The following is an 11,325-nucleotide window of genomic DNA, read 5'->3' as shown; positions in this document are numbered from 1 at the left end:
GGGGTACTTTGGGGTAGGGACCCCGTATAGCCCCTGCAAGCCTCGGTTGCCTTTCTTGCAATTGCATCCAAAACCCACCGCTGGCATTTGTGCTGCCTGCCCAAAATCACAGCCAGGCCTCTAAAAGCATCTCCTTCCCCTTAGCTCCTTGTGCTTGCTTTCTGTGTTAGACGTGTTTTCTGATGAGAAACGGGCAAGAGGCTGTGCCGGCGGTTCATCCCTGCTGCGCTTACGCCTCCTGTTCGTGGTGTAAAGCCCCCAGGTTTTACTTTTGATCCTTGAATTTGGAAAACCATTTGTATATTTGTGTTTGTTCTCGAGCGTCGGTTCAGGTTTCGTTTAATGATTTGAAAGGCAAAGGAGACCCAGAAGTAACAAGGGAGGAGAAATCTTGAGGGAGAGTCACGAAACGTTTGTCAATCCGGAGCACGATGTGTAAGAATGGGGATTTTTTTGCCTGGAGAGGCTGTCACTGTCGAAACCAAATCCTGGCCATGTCCCTCACTAAAAGTAACGTGTCCTCAACCTCTTTTAATCCACCTCCGCTGCTGACCGAGTGGATGAGTCCACATTATAAATTCAAAAGCACAAATCTGAGGGCTCCTTCTCCACCTGGCTCTGTGCTCTGGCTGCGCAGTTTTGCTTCGAGGGGGTGGGAGTGCACATTTCCTTCCTTTTCCATCTCTGTGGGCTTCTGCCCGGGAGTTTTGCTTTGGGATTTGGGGTTTGAACAGTGGAAAATGCAAAGCCAGACTCTGTGCTGCATCTTCGCTGTCTCAGAGGGCACATCAAAAAGTGCTGTATGCGTGATGAGTTTTTATTTCACAGCACAGCTTCTTCCAAATAAAAATGGATGCTCCTTTGGAGAGCCGAATCTACCCCATAGACTCTGAGGAAGGAGAGGACAACCGCCACCGAGCTTGTAAGGACTCTGCAAAGGAGGTGATCTGCCCTTGGGAGAACCCCATGGAGGAGGGGAGAGCTGGGTAACAAGCAGCCCCGACACGGACGCTCTTTCCAGGCATGAGACCACAAGGTTTGCCGCGTATGGTTCACTACACGGGCCATGCTGTTGAAGAAGTGCATTAGAGCCATCCTTCAGTGTCAAGGAAGCTCAGACTACCACAGATATGAATAGCGGACCCTGGCATACCCATCTGTTTGTAATTCAAGAATTTGAAGCATTTCTGGACTGGTTTTCTCTCCTATCTTTGGTATATTCAGATCTATTCATTACAAACTTCTTGATAAATGAACCTCGTTTCTTGCCTTATAGCAGATGGAGAATTTATGTGATATATTATATATATATATAGATATATATATATATATATCTCCTGGGAAATGTCTTATCTGAATTACTTGCTTGGCCATGAGGTGTCAGCACACTGTACACAACACAGCTGGAGCAGAGCTTGCAGGCATTTTTCAGAGTAGGAGTCAGACTTCAATGCCAAGATTGGAGTATGTTTGTGTCCCCAGCTTGGGTCCACCTCTTAATAAGAATTCTTTAATTTCGAGGCAAGTTCATTAAGAGGCAGCCGATTACTGGGGAAAAGAAAGTAAACCCCTCATGAGAAGCTGTGTACTGTATGGCATAGCATCATTCCTTAATCCAAACCAAAAGTGATCCCAAAGAGCAAGCAGCGCAGGAGAAGAGCAAAGGCTCCAGAGCACTTCTGCATTAGCTCCAGTTTCCCTTTTGTGGCCTCTCAGTGCCAGGATGGGTTTTGAAACCATGACTTGAACTGCACCTCAGCAACACTTGGGAAGATCCAAAACAAATCTGTGTTTTGGGCCTCTCCAAACTTAGATTGATGCATTGCCACAGTCTTTAACTGTGGTGTTATGAAGAGTGTTAGAACATTGCTTTCCTTACGTCATGTCAGTGTTTGAAGATGGGTTTTTTGTTCAAGTGTGGAGGGGTTTCCTAAATGTGTGTGATGTGGGTCATTATTCTGTAATTTATCCACGTGGGCTGTGACTTTTGATGTTGCTATTTGTACTTTCTAATTGTAAGGGAACTTTGCCTGCCTGGCTGATGTGGTTCATCATGCTGACTTCTCCAGTGGGATTTAAAGTCTCTCCTCACCCATCCTCAGTGGTCGCCATTTCCCCCAGGTCCGGGACGACGCTTCTAATCACAGGGCAGTTTGGGAAAATCAAGAGGCTGTTCCTGTTTCCAAAGACTCTTTCCCAGGGGAGCAGAAAGGTCGAGCAGGAGAGTGCTGCCCCACACTGCCTGTGGTGATTCTCTTTGTATGAATGCACGTTTGCTCTTGCTGGCTTTGCTTTGTCGGGAGGATCTGGTTCTGCTCTGGCTGTCACTAGTGGTGGCCACCTATTATTCCCGAGAGACAAATGTGGTGTCTTTAGTGATTGTTTTTGTTAATATTGTTACTCAGCCGCTCCTGATGGGACACTGGTAATGTACAATGCAGGAAACACGTCAGGAAGACATTGTGATGTGTAAGAGTTAATAATATATTTAATATTATGTACCTATTATCAGAGCTAGTCTACAATTAATATTTCTCTCCTTGGTTTGGGGTTCTCCTTGTGCCCCTCCTTGCCTTCTGCTCCAGAAGCCAAGGATCAGCAGTGTGTGTCTGGGGTGGGGACGTGGGTCCCGCTCTATGGAGACAGTAAACGCCGTCATGTGGAACCCGGTCGTCTGTGCTTTCCTCCTCTTCAGCGTTCCTGGCGTGCGTGGAGCCAGGCTGGGCGCTCAACCCCGGCTCCCCAGGCTGGCATCCTCACTGCCTCGGCTCCGCACGTCCTCAGCTTGCTGAGGGAGACGCACGCCTTGTCCCAGTTTCACAAGCTGAAGAACGCATGCGTTCACGGTGAACTCGGGCACCGCTCTTATTTGTTATGCGCTTAGCAAGAGCAACGTCACCGCTGCTATATAATTAATACCCGGCTACCATGAGAACCTCTTGGTAGCTGTGTGCAGTTCACTAGCCACAGGGAAGAGGTGACTCCCCAAGAAAAACTCGTCCAAGAGGTCGATCTCACCTGTGCTGGCCCCAGCAAGGGGTGGCACTTCCTTCACCACAAAGAGGCGCAAAGGGAAATATTTGCAGAAATACCACTGGGTTTATTTCCAGTGACCCGGGGCAATCGGCGTTTCATCGCCAGGCTTGGTGGTTGCTGAGCGGGGACCGGGCTGCTGCCGTGCTGGCTCTCCTGTGGTGCACAGGACGGTGATGGAAAGCTCACACTCTCCGGTGACCCGTTCTGCTCCTTAGGGGATAGACTGTGAAGATTTCCCCTTCTTTGCCAAGGAATTAAATAGCTCCTTGGCCTCGTGCTCATCTTCTAACCCAGAGGAAGGACTTCAGGATCCAAAACTGGCTGCTTGGACACCCTGATGCAATGACATCCAGACAGACAGGTACATACGTGTCCCAGAGGTCAGCGCTGGGGCTCCCCAACGTTTGTCCCTTCAGGGCGCTGCTTTTCATCCCCAACCTCTTTCAACTTGAGGACTCCTATGTTTTTTTTCCCCCTGGGGGGGGACAGTCCCCCACGTCGTGCATCTCAAGCGCCGTGCCTGGCTTTCCTCCCTTCACCCGCGGACCCCCCCGGGTGCCTGCCGACTAGCAGGTTGAAAACGGCTGCTCCGGCGGCCCCGGATCCCTCCTGCCACCGCGCTGTGCTCGCACGGTGACATCTGAGGATCTCGCCCCCGCTGGAGGCCTGGCGTGCTGGAGTCGGGAGCGCTTTCAGCTCTCGCAGTTCAAATCCCCTCGCTGTGCAGGAGCCCATTTAACGCTGCCTGGAGTCACCTGGAAGAATTAGCTCGCTGCAGCAACTTAGACATCCAAGGTATTCCGATAATGCGAGGGATGTGTAAGGTTAATGACTGGAAAAAGTGATCTCTCCCTGTGGGCAGTTTCTCAGAAAACTCCCCTGCTGCTTGGCTGACAGAAGAAAGGAGACTCCAGCGGCAGCGAGGAAGCCCCGTGCCCTCGCTGCAGCGGCTCCGCTCTCCTGCCTCCCACGGCTCCGAGGGCTCGCGGCTGGCACAGACCCACGGAGCGGCCGCGGCTCATCGCCGCTGGAAGAGCAACTCGCGCTCCAGGTCTGAGCTGCTGGGCTGCAGGAGGGGCCGCAACGGTCCGACTTTGGATATTGGGTTGAATGAACTTGGGAGGGAGCTGCTTAATGAGCCACGTGGTTCTCCAACGTGCTCCACTCTCACCTGTGGAGGTCCCACACCCCACGTCAGCGTGGGCTCCTCCAGCATCCTTTGCCGGGGCTCAGGCTGACCCACGGGTGCTGGGATTTGTCTGCGTGCTCGCTCTGCAGTGGTGGGCCACCCTGAAAGGCAAGAGCATCCTCTGGGGTTCCCCCAAACCTCCACGAGGGCTCTTCCCAGGCTGCCTCAGCCAGCAACCTCAAGGGGACACTGTTGGGATAGGATGGGAGCGAGTCCCACGCTCCTGAACCTCAGCTTCTTGCTGGAACGATGGGCAGGAGGTGGATCCTGGCGTGGGCTGCCAGCTTTGGGGCCAATCCTGCTCCGGCTCTGCTGCTCAACGGCGGCTGGGGCTGCTCTGCGGTTGTGCCGCAGGGCTGGGGTACACGCTGTGCCGTGGGGCTGGGGTACACGCCGTGCCACGGGGCTGGGGTACACGTCGTGCCATGGGGCTGGGGTACACGCTGTGCCACGGGGCTGGGGTACACGTCGTGCCACGGGGCTGGGGTACACGTCGTGCCACGGGGCTGGGGTACACGCCACGCCGTGCCTGGCCTGCAGGGTGGAAGGAGAGGTGTACGGCCGGCTTGGTGAACCCGATTAAAACGTCCGAATTAGAGGTCTGTTTTGCAGGCAATCGGCATCTCTCAAATCTCCCTTCAAATCTGACGTTTCACTCTCTCCTCTCCAGCTGGGACTGACGCCCAAAGTGCCGAAACCACCGAGGGCCTGTTTTTTTCTCTGAAGTCTTGGACTGCGCGTTGCTCAAGCCTCGTTAATTTAAAAATGGAACAAAGAATGCTCAGCATCCAGCAGGATCAGGCCTCCGAAGCAGGAAGTACCAGCTGGCTCAGGAGAGGGCTTGTTGCCATGAGATTCCCAGTGTGGTTTTGGCAGGCGGCGTGGTTGGGATAACTCTTCCTGCCCGAAATGCCAGCCACGACAGAACAGCTGACTCAGAGCGTGACAGCTCTTCACAGCATCCCCTTGTGAAAGGAGCCATCAGAAACGTTCCTGACGCCACTGCCTTTACGTTTTGTGAGGGTGGCTTGATAAGCCGAGACGTCAGGCGAGCCCACGCCACGATGCTCTTAGAGACGGTGCTCTGGGGGTGGAATTCACCTCTGCGCAGGGGCCGCATCGCATTGCATCCTACTCGGGTCCCGGAATAGGACGCCAGTCAAACTGAAGTGGTTCATGGTACATTCACCCCAACATCTGAATGTCTGAATTACAATAAATATATTATGAAAGAGTCATCGTGACTTGGCTTTTTGGGGCGCAGGAGCCTCAGGGATGCAGGAAGAAACCCAGTCACTGGGGTGATTTTTCCCCTTGCCGCGAGGGATATATTTTATGCATTTTGCAATACGCCTGGCCCCGAAGCAGAGGTGAGCACCTCACAGGATCCTTTTTAGGGCAGAGGTTCCCAGATCTGTTCTGCACCACACTAAAGAGAAAAAGATAAGCTCTTGCAAGTCAGTTTACTTTTTAAAATTCACGTTGCCATAGCAGCTTAGCACACTGTCTCAAGTCCTCCTTCTTGCAAAACTTTGATCACCATGAAAACAGAATTATGTTGTTCTCCAACATGTTCTACATATAAATATATCGAAGTTCCCATAGTTCATGCTTCAACATCTCTGCAAAGACCTCTTTTTATTTCTTGCTCACAAAAATTTTCTCTGGCCAAAGGACAGTATTTTAAATCCTTGAGCTGCATCGGGCTCAGTCTTGGTGTAAAGCCGGCTCCTCAGCATCTCCGTGGTCCTGCTGCTCGTGTTCCCAGCTGAGGTTCTGGTTCCAGTGGTTTCTAACACACTCTGGTACACCGCAGGACTGTAGCCCAGCCACCAACTGCTGTCCCCAAAATTGCAGGAATACCCTCCTCCCTTGGCTCTGCTTTCTGGCCATCAGCCTAGTCTCTTCCCTGAAGTCTTGAAAGAGCACAAATTCCCCTGAAACATCTACCCATTTGTTGTTATCCAGCAGAAGCACTGAGCTATATTATCCTCACTCACCTCTAGTCCTATCGTGCTGGATTCCCTCTGTCCCCAGGGAAGCAGTTGGTCACCCTGCTTAGGATGGGATGAATCAACTTTGGAAACGGCTTATTCCCTCCATTGGCAATAGGAGACTAACACAAGACTGGACACGACTTCCATATGGTTAGGATCTGGTGACAACTTAAATATGGATGGGATTTGGTGACAGCTTATCTATAGGTAGGATTACCTGATACCAGTGGCTTTAATGACAGTTAGTGCATCCAACATGTAGCACGCAGGCACCTGCTGCAGCCCCAGGTACAGTGGTTTGGCTCTTTGCAAGCTCTGCTGTAAGCCTTAGGAGACCTGCATTTATTCTCGTCGTTACCCAAGATAGGGCTGCCTTATTCTTGCTCCTAAACTTATCTTCTGCTGCATTGTGCTGGGAGCGATGGAAGGAACTTTAATAAACACTAACACTTTAAATCATGCTTAAAGCAATCCTTTTGTTTCCATCAGTCATCCCATTCTTCTGGCTGCATTCATGCTAGCAATATTGGAAAAGACCAAAAAAAAAAAGAAATTAGGCTAGACATAGACAAATTTGCAATAACAACCTACGCAGTCATTTGGTTAAACAACACATTACCCCAAGCTACCCTTTTGCTGTTGTTGTTCACATGAATCCATCTCCTCACCCCAGAGAAGACTCTTCCAGACCAGGACTGGGAAAGGTCAGTGGGATTTTTATTAATGTTCACAGCCAGACTTCTTCCAGTCAGCGCTTTTTTTTTTTTCCCAATCAACTGAAGGGAAAAAAAAAAAAGGAGAAAAAATTGGGGTAAAAGTTGAAGAACACTTTAATTTATAAGAAAAAGAACTAAATAATTGATGTAGTCATGGTGCCAAAGGTAATTTCTGCTGCTCCCTCTATCTCACAAAGACATTTAGCATTGATTGAGATCAAAGTATCAAAAACCCCTGCTGCTGAGCTGAAAGGCAAAACTTTCGGCTGCCTTTCTCCGCTCTAATAATATCGTCTTTATGTAGTTAATAAACTGCACACTTCAGTCAAACTATATCATTACAGAAGACTTAGGGAGCTAATAATTTAAAAGCAAAGAATTGCCTCTGTTCTTCGCTTTGAACTAAACAACATTCTGTTGAATGAGGGGGACATCAAAGCTTTGTTACTATTACCAATGTGGCTGGAGCATAGGGCCGCACAGAGTGTGTACTTCAGTCATCAAGAGAAAAAAAAAAGAGATTAAAGATATTGGCTTATCAACCCACAGGCAGAACCAGGTGTTTTCTTTTCTGCTGTGCAAGCATCAGGTGGTTTGCTTATCAATGAGTTTTCTTGTTAAATAGATGTACATGACTTAGGTTGATCCCCCAGTCCTGCGGCCCTTTTATTTTCTGAGCAATCTTTGAAAAAGTTAGGATGAGGGGCTGTTTATTTGCGGGAGGACGGCTAATTGGGCTTTGTGTCGAGGGCCAGCTCCCGTTTTTGCTCCGCTGACGCTTGCCGGTTGTGCCGTGCTCCACCGCAGCAGGTCTCCTCCTGGCTCCCCACCTTCCTCCCGCACGCGTGCCGTGGGCCAGCCTCATCCTCTGATGGATGTGCCTTTGTCCTCCGCCTGCCATCGCATCCCCGCCGCTTCGGTACCTCTGTGCTCTCGGCGGAACAGGGACAGCTGTCCCAGGTCGAGAGACGTGTGTCCACACGAAGAAGATGCTCTGGCGTGGCTGGGAGCGGAGGAGGCACCACGCTGCTCCACTTCTCTCTGCGTGGGGAAGAAAGAGAGGATCTGCTGTCCCACCGCTGCCTTCTCCGGCTGCTCCGTAGCCGAGAACTGCTTCTTTCCCTTCTCACCCACCACACAAATGTCTGCAAAGATCTGGCCGGCGCCAGGAGTGCGTGTCCATGGAGGGTCTCAAGCATGAAGATCCTAAACTTGTTCAAGGGTTTGTGAATTGCTCACGCTCGTGCCAGCGATGTTTCCTTGCCAGATGGTTTTTCACCAAGTATGGCACTGTGGGAGAGAAAGGCTTGCATTCCTAAATGCCAGTAAACCACAAAATTTTTCCTGGGACATTGGACAGGGGACAGGATCAGTGAAAACGGTCCAAGGGGACTTCAGGAGCTCTTCTTCCATCCCTACCCTGCCATGGCAACATCTGCCCACATTGTGTGTCTGGGTCTGGCTCCAGGTTAGACCTGCCGCATTCTTTGGCTTTGGAGACGTTTGAATACGGGGCTGTGGTGTGAGCCCCAGGGTCTCACCAGCAGAAACCAGTTGAATCACGCGGTCAGCTCTTGAGAGGATGGGACCTCTAAACCCTCCTGCTCTGATCTCCTGGGCTGGATGGACCCCTGGATGTTCCAGGCAGATCTGGGAGCTGGCAAGTTGGTGTGGGCTCTATTACGGGATACTTGCACTTCTTAAATGCTGCTTTTCATTTGCATCAAAAACTCTCCTTGGTTCTTGGCGGTCTGGATCTCATCCCCTATTAAAGACTGGAATTTAAAAAAGCAGAAAATAATGGCTCATTTCAAAGTAACAATTCGACTGCTTTTTGAAATGCTGTCCTTATTCAAAACCACTTAAATTTATACATATTTCTAAGTCTTTATTATCCTCAGAAGCTGAACCAATTTTGGATCTTGATTTCTGCAAGTGTTCTCCTTGATTTCTGTGTCAGAAAGTTGAGATGTAACGTGAAGAGATTGGATATTAACCATAGGTAACAAATGGTTTCCTGGGAATTATTGCTTAAGTTATTCTTTAAAATACTTTGCAAAGCCTATTACTACAGGGAGAAAATTCATAGCAAAAAGACTTTCAGAAAGGGGTGATCTTCTGCTTTTCATCCTGTCAAGCTGCAGGCTGGAGCGTGTGCCTAAGCACATGTGTAGGCATGTGTGCATGTGTGTGCTTTTGTGGGCTTTGTTCTTTTTTCGGTGGAAGTGGCTTTACCATGCACCAAGAGTGATATTCTAGCCCTACTGAAGTGTTCTTTTTGCCTTTCATTTCAGTGAGACTAAAATTTTCATTTCTGAAATGGAAGAAGATCTTCTAACAGGTACACACATGGCCGACACACATCTTACGACCAGAATAATGTAAACTGCCCTATAAACAGAGAGGAACTTGTCCATCACTCCTTCTGCAGATTAATGGGTGACCTGCGGATGCCACGTGATGGTGGTGCCTGTTGTTTGAGGACAGTAATAATCAAATGAGGAGGTGGGAAAAGGTCTTCTACCCGCTGTGGCTCAGACAGCATGCGATTCACATGCAGACGTAGTGCCAAAGTTTTAAGAAACATTTTCTGAAATGTTGGCCTTATCTGCCAGGAAGGTTTTGAGTTTGTCTGAGCTCATCAGACAGCCGCCATCCTGGGAGGGTGAAGTGTGTGTCACAGTTAAGTCAACCTGATGGGTTGTCTCTCAGAGACAACCATCAAGCCAAAGAAGACCCCGATGTATTCTGCTTCACTTGTTTGGACTTCCACTGATGGGATCTATTGTACACAATACCCAAGGTCTGCACCCAGAAATCAGAACGCAGCGGGTAGTATTTAACACAACCTCTAGAGCAAAGTACCTAATGCAAATTCTAGAGCACGGTATCTGCCCGCCCATCTGTCTGTCTGTCTCTCTACTTGCTTACTACAGGCAGATTCATTCATGGAATGACTATTTCTGCAGCATTTAGAAATGCTCCCGTGTTCAAAACAGTGCTGCGAGCCAGCGCGATGCTAAGAGAGGCTTTCTAGCTGGACAGAGACGCAGAGCTAAAGGCTCTTGAGCCAACCTTTGCAAGATCTGGTAATACAAAGATAATAAAGTGACTCTGATGGGAGTGCAAGGCAGAGTGAAGCTGTCTTTAGCCTTTACCAAAACCACTGTCAGTGCCTTTGCCTTTTCACAGCACAGCTCTTTGCAAAGCTAATTGGGTTAGTGCCTTGCAGGGGGTTTTCAGTGTCTGCAGGAGATGGGCTGCTGCAAACACCTTCCCCTTCAAGGCACACAGCGTTGCCTTTTTCACACCACAGCTCTCTCCCTGGCTTCTGTTCTCGAAAAGCAAAAGTCCCAGGCTGTTCTTCAGTATCAGCCATTACAGTGTTTCAGTTCTTTCCTCCCAGCCATTTTCAAATGTTCAACTTAAAAGGAAAATGTTTCATTTTAGGCCAAATTCCCTCCTCCTCTCCCTTTCCCCTCTCTTCTCCTTCGTCCCCCCCCTTTCTCTGGAAGAAGAACAAAGTCATTCAAATCAGGAAGCTGAGGAACTCCATGTATACTTTCCACTGGGACCTCGATCCCTACTGGTTTGGCTTGATTTGATTGAAGTGTAATTTAATCCTTCATCATTTGTCATAATGTCATTTATATATAAAAACAACACTGCATCCAAACTTCAGATCAGCACCGAGGAGCTCTCCAGGAGGCCTGAAAACGGAGCTGAGGAGCAGGCTTTGCTGATTGCGAGGAGGGTGTGAAGCTGGCAGGCGGCGTGACTGCCTTCCTAACTCCCTGGGAAAGCACTCGGATGAAGGATGTCATAGTTAAGTCGGGTTGCATTATGTTATTGAGGATGGGTCTGGATTCACAGCCAAATGAAGGCGGGTCTGTGAGCACATCTATGCAGAATAATTCAGGTTGTGTAGGTGAAATACCTGGGAGGAGGTGAACAACCTGGATTTCAGCGTGGGCTAGAAACTGGAGTATGTTTGCAGGTGCATTAGTAAGCATAGCAATGATAGTATCACTGCCCTCTGTTACCAGCTGGAGCAAGGCAGACCTGGAGTCTGCATACTTCAAACCACATCTTTATTTGTCGTAGAGGAAGGGGAGGAAGGGAAAGGAAGGGAAGGGCATTTCACGGTAGGAAGTGTCTTCCTAGCTCCGCTCTGCCATCACGTGCAGGTTTCCTCCATCCCCTCTTCTTCAGAGTGACCTCTACGTTGTTCGTGCTCACCTTCAAGTGTTGGGGCTGCCGCACTTTTTTGACACCGAGTCTCGTGGAGCTTGCGGGTGAGGTAGCAGAAGTCACCAGACATTTATCTCAAAGCTGTAGGAAGCTGACTCTTCACCCTTTGCCTCAAGTGTCTCACGTTTAGCTACGC

This window comes from Haliaeetus albicilla, chromosome 12, assembly GCF_947461875.1.
Source record: "Haliaeetus albicilla chromosome 12, bHalAlb1.1, whole genome shotgun sequence".
NCBI lineage: Eukaryota > Metazoa > Chordata > Aves > Accipitriformes > Accipitridae > Haliaeetus > Haliaeetus albicilla.
Note: the sequence above shows the minus strand (reverse complement) of the source record.